The following is a 13,022-nucleotide window of genomic DNA, read 5'->3' on the forward strand; positions in this document are numbered from 1 at the left end:
CAAATAGATGTGATTTGAAGCAATTTTCTGAAGTGTGGGATTATTACAGGTAAGTTATGTATTGATTTTGAAGGCTTTCAGGTGAGCAGAAACATTCTTGCCTCATCACAGAAAAGCTGAAGGGTTGGGTTGGGGTTTTTCTTGCCTTTTTTGAGGGAAAAAGAGGAAAATGCACCATAATAAGGCAGAAGTGAGACACAGGAAGGCAGAGATGGGTTTGAGATCTCCAAAAGAGCTCTAGCCACTGAATTATCCTCAGTGAGAGGCGAAAAACAGTGATTTGTGGTTCTCAAGGTCCCACAGGTGTTTGCCTTCCTCCCTTTTCCCCGGCACCCAGCATCTCTGCAGGCCAGAGAGGGGGCTGCTTATCAGGGGCAGTGCTGAGATAAATCCCTGTTAATCTCTGCTCGCTGTACATGAGGGGCAGTGGCTCTGCAGGTTATTTTCTCACCTGCTTGGTGAGCTGATGGAAAATCAAGTCCTATTCCTCTTCCGCATTCCCTGCTCTGACAGAGGCCAAGCTGCTGTGTTTGGCTGTGGGATGCTGTGGGAAGATGTACTGGTGTAATTACCCACAGCACACCAGCGTTCCACCTGCCTTGGGAACTGCAAAAATTGCAGCTTTCCTCCATAAAAACTACCCTTGGCTGGGACCTGGGCTGCCCAGATCCTCCCCAGTGCAGCTGCTAAGAGGATTGGTAGCATCTAACCTGTCCCTTCTTCTCCTCCTCACACTGGAGGCAGGGAACAGCTTTCTCTCTTCCCACCTTGCAGCCATCACCAGCTGCATTTGCAGACTCAGTTTTGCCCTTGACACTCTCTTCTCTGGGTTAAGCAACTCAAATTCATTCAACCTTTTGTGTTCCCCAGATCTCCTGCACTGACTTCATTGAATTCATTAGTGGGTTCTTGGGCCAGGAGGAGGGAAGGTCCTGCCAGAGCCCCAGGCTCATCACTGGAGGTGAGTATTCTTCCCCTGCCATGATGCCTTGGGAGGGTACAGGGGATATTTTAAGCAGTTTTGAGCACTTTTTTGCCCTTCCCTCTTTTGCAGAAATCTGGCAGCACCACTTGCAGCTCTCAGCGTCTTTATCTAAGTGCATCAATTTGGCTTTTCCTGAACCTAGTCCTGCAGGAGCACCTCGTTGCTTCTCCCTCCATGTATATATTTAGGTATTTTCCCATATCCAATTAATCCAGCCCCTGCCTGGATCCATCCTGCCTTTCATCCTGCCGCAATAAAGCCTCTTTTGTTAGCGGCGCGCTGCTCTGCCAGGCTGGTGTGAGCCAGCCCCAAACCCTGCAGGACAGGGATGTTCATTACCCTCACTGCAAACCTTGGTGCTGGGAAGGGCAAGGGAAGAGGTTCATTATAGTCTGAGCTTCACCCCCTGGATGAGAGGCAGCCAGAGGGAAGGAGAGCTCAAGCATTGCTGTGGTTAGTCAGGAAAATTCGGGGCTGTAGCCCCAGGAATTGGGATGGATCTTGTCAGAGCATCATCCCAGGGTTTTTTTTAACACTGTATTACTGTGGTGCATCTCAGTTTGGCTTCCCAAACGGAACCTTTTTCTCCCCATCAAAAACCCTTTGAGGTAATGGAGGTTTTTTTCCATGGATGATATGTTTTATTTCCATTCTTTCCTCTCCTTTCCCTTCCCAGCCCAGGGATAATGAATCCAGCCTGGCTGGACTGTTCAGGTGCCTTCAGGGAAGGAGATGATTCTGTAGGGTTCTTCCTGTACCTGGTGAGGCTGAGGGTGTCCTGCCAGTGGGATGTCATTGCCAGAGGTTTGGGGAGATGATGCTTGGAAATGCAGCCCTTTCCTGGCTCCTTCTGCCAGCAGCACAGAAGTGTTTCCTGGGAAAGGTGCAATACTGAGCTGGGCATCATCTTAACTCTGCCCCGTTTGAGATGTGTTCAACACAGCAGGGACTTTACAGGGCATTTGGAGATGGGATAGCTCCTCCAAAGCCCTGAGGGATGCAAATCTTCTCCCTTGCCCTTTCCCAGCAGAGGCTTGTGAGCAGGTCATTGCCATCCCTCTCCTTTCCCTCCTGATGGATGCTGTGCTGTTCCAAGTTTAGCGTCAGTGGGTCTGTCAGAAAAATTAATTTTTTAATTAAAAACATTTTTTTTTGGTGCTGCTTTAATGTCTGGATCTGGAGTAATTATTAGTAGCTCCAGGGAGACTGTGCTTTAGAAAAATTGTTGGTGCTCCTGCAAAGGAATTTATCTGATTAACGTCAGGCTTCACACGTGGCTGTCGGGGGGGATGGATGAGGGTGGGAGTCCTGCTGCTCTCAAGCAAACTGATTAATCATGGAAAATGAGACAGGGCTCTGCAGGTGCTGATTTCCCACCTCAGAGGTGGGCTGGGAGCATCAGCAAGGGAGATCCCCTTGCCACCCCCTCCCCTGCCCACAGGCCCTGGGACAAAGGGAGAGGTGGGTGATGGGTTTGTCCCCAGCTGGAATAAAGAGGCAAGAAAACACCAAAAGAGAGCAGGAGCAAAACCTTGGATATTCTTGCTCCCATCCTGGGTGGGAATGGAGGGGCTGATGCCACCCCAGGGCTGGGGGTGCTTGGTGATGTCCCCATCCAGCCCTGCTGTGGCTGCTTGCACCATTTTCCATGACCAAATCATTCTCCCAGCCTAAGATTCCCTGAGGGAAACAGCTTTTCTCCCAGCTTTCCCTTCCCAACTCCTTATTACATTTCTGTGCTGGAGTGTAAGCATTTAGATTCTTCCCAGAACTCCTGGCTCTGGAGGTTTGTGCTGGTTTAATCCTTTAGCCCTGGCTGTGCTGGCTGGTGCAACTTTGGATTCTCTTGGCTGGGGGAGATTCACTGGGCAAAATGCTGTGGAGGCACCTGTTTGCTCATCCATCCTCCTTCTGCAAGCACCTCCTGGATGGATGGATGGATGGATGGATGGATGGATGGATGGATGGATGGATGGATGGATGGAATGCAACAGAAGGTCCTGGGCTTTCCAGAAGGAGGGACCAACCCCTGCCCTGCTGAGGACCCTCTTCCCCTTGCAGAACCTGTTTAACCAATTCCATCATAACATTAGCAGCTGCTTCCCTAATGGGTTCTGCAGGCTCCAGGCAGATCCTACCCTTTGTGCCCAATTAACAGGCTGTACCCTGGAGAGTGGGAGGCAATACAGATATTTTCCATGTAGTAATAGGACTTTTTAAAAAATTTCCTTTTTTACAAATATTTTTTTGCTATAGTGCTGTCATTATAATATTGATTTGACATCCAGGTGTCAGAAACAGCTGGATGGCAGAAAAAATGGCAACTTTAATTCATTTTGCAGGCAGGGGAGTGGGGGGAAGATTTTCCTCGAGGCTTTTCCTCCCCTCACCACCTTCCCTCTGCGATGCTCCATGTTCCACCCTGACAGGAACATTTATAAACTGCCACTGTGGGGAGTATTATTAACAGCTCGATTCCTTAAAGATGCAATTAATTATTCACCTGCTTCCAAATCAGTTTAAGCAGCTTCTAAGCTGCAGTGTAAATAAAACCTTCCCAACTCTCCTCTCCTCTTTCGCACACGTATTCCTGGTATTCATAAAGTGGAGCTATTTAAATTGAGCCAAACTAGCAGTTATTGTAAATTACTGCAGCTCCATTGGCTTCCCGGGCTCTCTGCTGAGTTACACCAGCCAGGCTTTTAACTCATCCTTGTGGGGATGGCAACTGTCACTATTTCCTCATTTGCCGTATTTTTAGGCTATTTTTACCTTGTTGCTAAATCCCTCCTGTTTTGTTGTGCCTGTCCCCCCCTTAGCCCAATCTCCCTTTTACCTGTTTGCTATTCAATAAATCATCCCCTAAATGATCCCCTGACTTGAGCATCAGCCACAACGCCTTGGTGCAGGGTTTATTTATATTTTTTTCTTCCCTCTTTGGAAAGATGTTGATTAGGTCTCAGCTGACTGCTGCCTTCAAAGGAGGAAACGCCGACTGTGCTCCAGGGGGGTCTGCAAGCAAAAGGCTCATTTATTGTGGTTAAGTTTCTGGGCTGAAATTTAGGTTTGGCAAATGGTAGATATTTGGGAAGAAAACATTTTAAAAAGAGGTTTGGAGGTTTTTTTTTTTCTCTCAGGGAAAGCTGAGACCTGCGGTGGATTTTAATGGGAGTGGATGGGGCAGAGCTCCTGAAATACCTTGTCATCAGCACCCAGAAATGTTGAGCCCCCAGGGCTGAAGGGACACGGGAGAGAGCAGGAATGCCCGGGGGATGCTCACCTCTATACATAGACTCCGAAAAGAAAAAAAAAAAATTAAATGGATAAAAAATCCCCTTTCCTCCTGCAGGGTCCATCTCCAGCATGAGCACAACAGCCGCCTCCTGTGTTTCAAAGAGGCCAGGCCAAATCTTTGCACAGATTAGTCGTTAACAATGGAGTTAATAATGATAATGGCACAAACGTCCTGTAGCTGCGTGAGCTACACTTAGGAAAATCTGCCAGCACCAGGTAATCACCATGTTTCACACTGTCAATGAGATCAATCATGCCGAGAGCCCATTCATCAATCAGCTGCGCCTGGGGCTTAGCAGGCAAGGGGGGAGCACAGGCAGCTCTGGATGCCTCAAACTGCGGGAAAAGGGGGGGTATCCCGGGATCAGAGTGGGGTGGGGAGGTCTCAAAGTCCCGGTGGGCTCCAAACCCAGCCGGGTGCCTGCCAGGGTGCTCCCCTCTCCTCAAGGCTGCTCCCCTCTCTGTGCTGGCTGGGCTGCCGGGCCCCTCTGCCGGAGACAGATTGTTTGTTGCTGTTTCTCCATCTGGCTGGAATCACGGCTGTCTTCCGCCGTGTTATTTGTTGCCCGATTGCCACCTGTAAGCCATCCTTTCTGCTCGGCTTCCTGGCAGGGAGATGGCCTCAGCTGCACAGCCTCAGCACCGCCCTCGGGTCCCTTCTTCCAGTCCACCAGCGCTGGAAACCCTGCCCCGAGGAGCTTTCTGCTCTGAAAAATAGGGCCTTGCCTCAAAAATCCTCCCTAAACGTGTAGTCCTGGCAGAAGGGAGGCAGCAGGCAGGGAATGGGCAGCTGACCCGTGGCAGCTTCGCTCCAGCAGGCAGCGGGAGGTGATGATGGAGAGCCTGTCTCCATCTGCCCCAGGGCACTCAGCCTCGCCCAGCCTCGCCGGAGGGACAGGAACAGGCTGTAAAGAGCATTTTATGGGCAGCGCGGGGTCTGCAAACCCTGCGGGACAATCCTTTGTGGCTGCTGTGCTGTTATGGGAGAGACGCCCTAAGGGTAATTTCAACACCTCTCAGCACCAAACCCTGTGGGACAGGGACACGGTGGCTCTGGGGGTCAGTCCTGCCCTGCCTGTGCCTGTCCTCCCTGCTGAGTGATGGGTGAGCACACTGGAGCTGGGAAGGGGCTCCAGGAGCTGCCAGCTCAGAGCTGCCCTGTCTGGCAAGGCTGTCACTCCTGGCCTGCATGAATCAGACAGCTGAAGGCATGGGGACATGGCGGGGACACAGCCCTGCCTGTCACTCCTCTGGCCTCTCCATCCAGCCCCAAACCGCCCTGCTGCTGCCAGCTCTGCCTGCATGGACCTGCTGCTCTCCAGCCTCTGTGCTAGATGGAGATGCTGCCTGGGCATCCCCTGGGCCAAGGGGGCTTCAGGCTCACTGCCAGAGTAGCATTGTGGGCAGAGGATCATACCCTTTATTCTGTATCTTAGTGAGAAGGGAGTGAACTTTCCTACCCATCTCAACATTGTACCAGGTGAGTAGGACTGGTAAGCCCAGCACAGGCTTTCGTGATGCCACCTCCAGGCAGCCAAGAGGGTGTCCTGAAGGACCTGGCACTCAATTTGACCTCTATTACCTGCATGGAGCCCTTGCTTGTACACACTTCTGTAATTCCTGGGGCAAATATTATTGCAGAGCACAGCCCATGAGCCCGGGCTCAGCACTGCGCACTCCAGAGGTTGAGCTGAACTTTCCAGGAGCTGTAAACTTTCCTTGCAGTGCTGTGGCCAGCATCCTCATCTTCCTCAGTGTGGTACCCAGCTACCTCAGCACCTCTCCTGAGGGTGCTGCAGATGTTGCCCAACAGGTAATGGCATCTCTCTCCTCACAGCTGCACTTTGAAAGGGATGCAGGGCTGGCTGTGGGGCAGAGTGAACCCCATTGTGTTCTCCCTACCTTGCCTGGCCCATTCCCCTCTTTTATCAGCGGCAGCAGCCCTTTCTTTCTTCCTCCTTCTTTTCCCCACTTCTGCTGCTTGATTGCCTGGCTCCCTTCATTAGCATGATACCTCCCGGAAAACTGGTAAACAGAGGCGTATGAATGAGGTGTTGATTGCAATCAGCGGGGAAGAAGGGGGACTGAGAGCGCTGGAGAGGCCAACGATGCTTCTCAATCCGCCGGTGGTCCGGGGGGCTGCTGGAGAGGATCCGCTCCCTGGCACGACCCACGCGGGGCTGGGGACGGATCCGGGATGCTCCTTGCACCCCCCTCGGCAGGATGGCGCTGTGCGATCCCGCTCTCTGTGTGCGATCCCGCTCTCTGTGTGCGATCCCGCTCTTTGCGTGATCCCACTCTTTGCGTGATCCCATTCTTTGTGTGCGATCCCCCTCTTTGTGTGATCCCTCTTTGCGCGATCCCCCTCTTTGTATGATCCTGCCCTTTGTGTGATCCCTCTTTCTATGATCCCTTTTTGCGTGATCCCGCTCTTTGTGTGATCCATCTTTGCGTGATCCCGCTCTTTGCATGATCCCTCTTTTTGCGATCTCTCTTTGTGTGATCCCACTCTGGGGAGTGCGGGATGTGCTCTGCAGAGCCCTTCCCCTCGCTGTGGGATGCGGGACACGCTGTCCCGGGCAGGCACAGCAGGGAAGAGCTCCCGGGATAAACCCATCACCCTCCCTGGCTCTGTCTGATTCACCGCGGGCCTGGGCTGCTGCCAACAGCTCACCCACAAGTGTCTGTCATTAAGCATCTATTTAGGCGTGCAGAAGTTGCCTAATTTTTCAAGGGTGCTGCAACCCCCCGATGTCCTTGAAGTCGGTTGTTGCTGAAAGTACCTGACACCTCCAAAAATGAGTCATGGGCACGTGCATCTGGTGCCCAGCAGAAATAGGTGGGTAAAGGGCCGGGCTGTGTGTGGAATGGATGTTGTTCTATTAGCAAAGGGGGTGTTAGTGTGTGTCAGAACCCTCCCGGGTGTTGGGGAGTGATCCCCTGACTGATGGCAAGGCAGACTGGAGCCCTGCATTGCTGGAGAAACCCCAAGAGTGATGGGAAACTGTGGGAACCCAGGGCATCCCTCTGGCTGTCCAGGACAGCCAGGACCCCTGCCAGGAGGCTCAGAGGCCCTGGCACAGAGCCCAAAACACCTGTGGGCTTGATTATGACCCGTGGAGCAAGTTACTAACCTTATATGAAGATCAGCAAGCCACAACAGTTTAGGTAGAATAATAGTGAAGTTATCATGGGGTGGAAAAGTAGATTTTGGGGTTTTTGGTATGTGGGTTCAAGAGGCAAGATGGAGAATGGGCATGTCCAGCCTTTTTCTTCTTCTTCTTGGCCTCCATCTTCTGCTGCGATGCTGGCACTTTTAGATTGGTTTAGTGTAGAAGCTCACTATCTAATGTAGGTGATAGGTATTGGAAAGTAATTGTAAATATTATACATGTAGTTTTTAGTATAAAGACATAACACTACCCTGGGGGCAGGCAGAGGGTCTGGAACTGCCCTGCTGGATGGACCTCGGCAGGGCAGGAGAAAGAATTTTATAGATAAGATACATTAAACAACCTTGAGATCGAGAAATGAAGAGCCCTGACTCCTTCTTCAAGCGCCGGGCTGGGAAAAGAGACTTTCCAACTTTTCTTGGGGTCACTCTGACCAGCTAGAGATCCTGACAGGAAACCCTGTGGGCAAGTGCCTTTCCCTCTGGAGCATCCCGTTGTCACCCAGGCCATCTCTGCTGCCTGTCCCCAGCCCGGCTGCTCCCCAAAGGTGGCCTTGGCTCATGGGAGCCAAACTACTTGTAAAACCCTGCCTGGAAAAGGCAGCCAAAAGAGGATGCCAGAGGATTATTCCCCAGCCATCCTCAGCAGCAAATGCAACCACTGAATGAATAAACACAGGAATTAGAGGAGGACACCTGAAGACAGGGGTTCAGGCTGGGAGAAGGATCCCTGCAGAAGGAGGTAAAACACTGGCAGTGGTTTTTACTCCCCTGCATCTATTATTTGACCTTATAAAACTCTATTTGTGGAGGTGGTTGTTATTTTTTTGTTAAAACTTTTAATCTAAAATCCCATTAGGCTCAGTGGTGTGTTCATTTGTGAGCAGAAGCAAAACAGTTCAGTGTTTGCTCATTCCCGTATCTTCCTCACTTCAAACAGATGTAATAAAGTATTTTCTCTTTCCTTCTTGTTTTCCTTTGTGGTTTGGCTTTCTTTAGGAGCCTTCGAGGCAGTTCAGCCTGGTTTTCCCCATTCCCTGCACCGCACGTCTCCTCTAGCTCTTGTGCTTTCAGGTCTGTTGAAATCAAATAAATTCACAGGATGTCCTCTGAAGCAGGGACTTTTCTTTGCCTGGCTCTCCTGCCAGTGGGGTTAAACCGGCCCATGCAGACTAAATTGTCTGACTTTAGGATAAAAGAGCATTAAAAGATACATCCAGGGTGTATTTTTGTGTGTGTGCCCATCTCTACCAGGCAGCAGCACCCTGTGGAGGGGACAGCCTGGTCCCCACACCTAGGGAGGCATCACAGTGGCCCTTTACAGTGCTTTTTCCCTTCACCCCCATTTCTCTGTCATCTTTATTTCAGGAATTGCTTTAAAACCAGGCTTTGAATAATTCACTGGGAGCATACGGCAGTCCACCCTGATTGCTTCGTCACAGCTTCCCTTGGCTTCAATAATTCACTTTCCCACCAGGAGCTGATGTGCTTTCCTTGTACGTGGGTTTGCTGCTGAGCACACCCAGCTCCCAGAGCAAAGCTGGTCTCGAGGAGGAGTAAAAGGGGATTTAAGGCCAAATGCCTTTGTTTTAAGAAGTGCTACATTTCAGGCAAGGCAGAGAGTTGGCCAGGCAGCTTCTCCAGCTGTGGAAAAGGAAACACCAGGTTCCCCTGGGAGAACAGGCTGTTGGTCATGCAGCCCCTTCCTTAATGGGTGATGCACATCCAGTGGGTCAGTACCCACTCCCCAAGAGCATCCCAGACTCCCCAGCCCCACTGCTCCAACTATCTGAAAACTGCATCACATGCCAGTCTTCTTATGAGGGCTCTAGGCTTGTATTTTCCCCCAGAAAATCAAGCTAAAGGGGCCAGTTAGTTGGTGATGGCCAGGAACAGCAAATGAGAGTGGGAATGGGAAAAAGCCACAGGAATTCAGCAGCCTCAAATAAGTCCTGCTTATTTGGCTAAATTAGAGTTTAAGTTAAAGGAAGCGCAAAGGCTCCCATTGCAGAGTACTGATGGGAGAAGGTATGATACACATGGGGAGTTATATAATGTACAAGTGTCTTGGTTTGAAAGACAGGTGGGAACCTCCCTTGGAATAGAGAATATGACCCCCTTCCCTCTGAATTATCGTAACTTTGGGGCTTTTGGGCAGAGCTGGCTTTAAGAATGGGGAAGATGGGAACACAAAGCTGGAGAAGCAGTGCTGGCCCTTTCCCGCTGTGTCTGTCCCAGGGCAGTAGTGCTGGCCCTTTCCCTTTCCCTTTCCCTTTCCCTTTCCCTTTCCCTTTCCCTTTCCCTTTCCCTTTCCCGGCCCCGCCCGGCCCGGCCAGCGCTGCAGTTCCCGGCCCGGCCGCAGGGGGCGCTGCGGGCTCCCGGCCGGGCAGGCGGGCGGGGCTCCCCGCGCCGGCAGGGGGCGCTGTGCGCGTCTCCCTCACGGGGCGATGGCGCGGCCGGGCCGGGCTGGGGCAGAAACGGCAGGAACGGCGCGGCAGCTCAGCCGGCAGCGAGCAAGAGGCGGCAGAAACTGAGCAGTTGTGCCGGGAGGCACGGGGTGTGCGGTTACAGTGTAGCAAAAACCCGGAGCAGTGACAGAGAAATGACGGGGTCCGGCTCCCGAACACTGCCGGGAGAGGCTCCCCTGAGGGGAAAGGGCCCCGGGGTTCCGGGGCTTGCCCTGAGGCACCCGAGCAGATGGTGAAGGGCCCTTTTTTCCTGGGGTCGGGTGTTGGTAAGGCCCCGCTGCCACAGCCGCTTCCACAAGCACAGCTTCGCTCCCGGTGGCAAAGGCAGCAGGAGACGGAGCCGAGGGACAGGAGAGAGAGCGAGGAGCTGCACCCAGTACACTTCCCCAGACAGATCTCAGGGATCTGCACCCAATGCACTTCCCCCGGACAGATCTCGAAGTTTCTCTGCCCCTCCAAGAGAAACCCCTCAGATAAGAGAGTAGCCAGCCGCACTCTTCCCTTGGCAACTTCTTTGGTCTCTCATAAGTACTGGTCGTTTTGGTTTCTTAGCGACAGATGGGATGAAATTCCATGAGAGAAAGAAACACAAGAAAAAATCCTAAATCCCAACACCAAGCTCTATGCAGTAGTGTTTCTGCTGTGGGTCTCTTTTCTTGCCATCTCGGGAGCAAGCCTGGCGAATGACGTGAAGCCAGGAGCCATAACCTGCAAATTCCTGGGAGGAGAGCTGTGTACCTGATCCAGCAGATGCTGTGGGATGTGTGTTTGCAGTGATGCAGGCTGAGGTAGGTGATGGTAAAGATACTCTGGTGCCTGTGTAAGAGTGTGGCATGGAGGAAAGAGCTTACACTGGTGCTAAGTGCAGTGGATTTAATTTCCTCGCAGTAGCACTTTGATATTACAAGGCGCTCCAGAAAAATCAGAGTGGGCCTGGAGCGAAATGCAGCCGAGTCAATTGAAGTTAACTTCCCTGGGCATGGGGCCAGGCCCCTCTTTAAAGGCTATTTTTCCAGAAAGGCTGCAAAAATGTATTTCGAGTTGCTTTTGATTCAGCTGCCTTGAGCCTGCTTGAGTGAACTGTATGCAGAAAGAACCCTGAAAGCCTGGGCTTGAAGGAGGGGGTGCAGACTGAGAGGAGCTGGCCTTATATCCCCCCTGGATCCCTCAAGGAGCCCCATGAGTGTTATAAGGGCTCTGAAAGGGACCTTAGCATCACTGAGGAAGGCTGGAGGGAGGTGGGGGATGCCTTGCAGCCCGCAGGGCATGGAGAAGGGTTTGCCATCAGGCAAGGCAAAGCCCCGTCCATGCCCAATGCTGACTGAGGGCAGATGCATCCCCAGCACCAAGAGATGCCCCTGGCTGGGAAGGGAGGCACCAGAAGAGGTGAGATTTAGGGACAGAGAGTCTGGGCAGATGTGCTGCAGGTTAGGGCTGAGCTGAGTTTGTCCTCAGGTTGTTTGTGGGGTTTGATGCTCTATGTCCTTGGGGGCCTGATGAGACAGACCATCCTCTGGCTGGACTTGCAGTTTCTCTTCCTTTTCAGGCTGTGCTTCCCACACCATGGCGTGGAGCAGGAGGGGTTTCCACAGCTTTTCTCTCCCTCCTTGCTCCCCCACATCTGCTGCTGCCGCTCCCAATAGCTGCTGCCTCTCTAATTGCATTATAGCCAATGGGGGGAAAGAAAACACTGCTTTGGCTTCAGATAACGACGCCCTATCCCAGCTCATTAGGCACCTGACTGGCTCCCCAACCTCCTGTGACACTCCCGTATTTGTCACGCTGTTTTAGCACCACTAACGAGCACAGCGGCCGAGGGCTGCCCCAGCACTGGACCTGGGCTCTGGCAATAAGCTTGTGCCCAGAACCCCAAGGGGATGCTCTGCCTCTGCCGCGCTCATCCTTCTCTTTGCCGTCATCCTTTTTATCCACAGGCGCTTCTTCTGGCCTACTTGCATTCAGTTCATTCTCCTTTTGTTGAATAAAACCTGACTCTAGGCCTTATTTGGCAAATAGAGCTGGGAGAAGCTGGGCTTGCTCTTTCTTCTCCTGACAAGCCTTTCAGGATGGGGGAGATGGGATGGAAAGAAAGGCAGATGAATAGGATGCAAAAGCAGTGAAGAAAAATAAACAGGAGATAAAGGGGGTGTGGGAGAGAGAGAAAAACGAGGCGGATCTGTAGCTGGGATGGGAAGCAGAGGGAAGGCAAGAGGGAACCTGCTAAACCCCAGCCAGCCTGGCCCCTATGCTTGAAGCCAGGGACCAGGGGGTCCCTCACACTGGTATAATATGCCTCTTCCCAGCTCCTCCTGGCCATGCTCACTTGGAGAATTTGGGGAGAGGGACCTGCTGTGCTAGAGAAATGTCCATATTTCCATCCAGGAGCTGCCCTCCCCTCTCCTCCAGTATCCCCTAACAATATCCCCCTGAGGTGCAAGGCCGTTCATGGAAGCAGATGAGCACTTTAGCCTGACTCTGTCTCCAGCTGTCAAATGCTGTAAATATCTGGGAGATGGTTAAAGCTGGGAAAACACAGAGATGCTTTAAACACAGCCCAGAGCTGAGCCCACTGCTGGTAGGGCTCATAAATATCCCCTCTGTGCTCCTGCTCTGTCAGGAGGCTGCAATAACAGGGAACAAAAGCCAAAGCCATTGTGGGGTGGCTTCAGCATTTCTGATGCCTTCTTACCCCTTCCAGGGCATGTTGAATAGCAATGAGGAGTAAAACTCAGTTAGCTGGGGGGAGATGGTGGCACTGGGGTGTCCTCTGGGCATGAGATGGTGAGGTTGGGAGCCAGTACAAGCAGCTCAGCATGGAAGTCATTGTTTTTCCTATTATTTCCCCATTTTCAGCTGGCTGAGTAACACTGAACATCTGCCTTAAGGCAAGTCACCTGGCCCAGCTCTTGAAACCACCAGCTTCATTGAGAGCGAATGAAGTCCTTGGCTGAAGAGAGAAATTGAGGACTTAAAACTGTCTGTGGAGGAAACAGGTGAGAGTGAATGCTGTTAAACAGGGCATGAGACAGGAAACAGGTATTTGCCAGCACAGAGCAAACCCTGGGCATGCTGGGGAAGCCAGGGAAATGTCTCTCCTTTATCA

This window comes from Ammospiza caudacuta, chromosome 10 (assembly GCF_027887145.1).
Source record: "Ammospiza caudacuta isolate bAmmCau1 chromosome 10, bAmmCau1.pri, whole genome shotgun sequence".
Lineage (NCBI taxonomy): Eukaryota > Metazoa > Chordata > Aves > Passeriformes > Passerellidae > Ammospiza > Ammospiza caudacuta.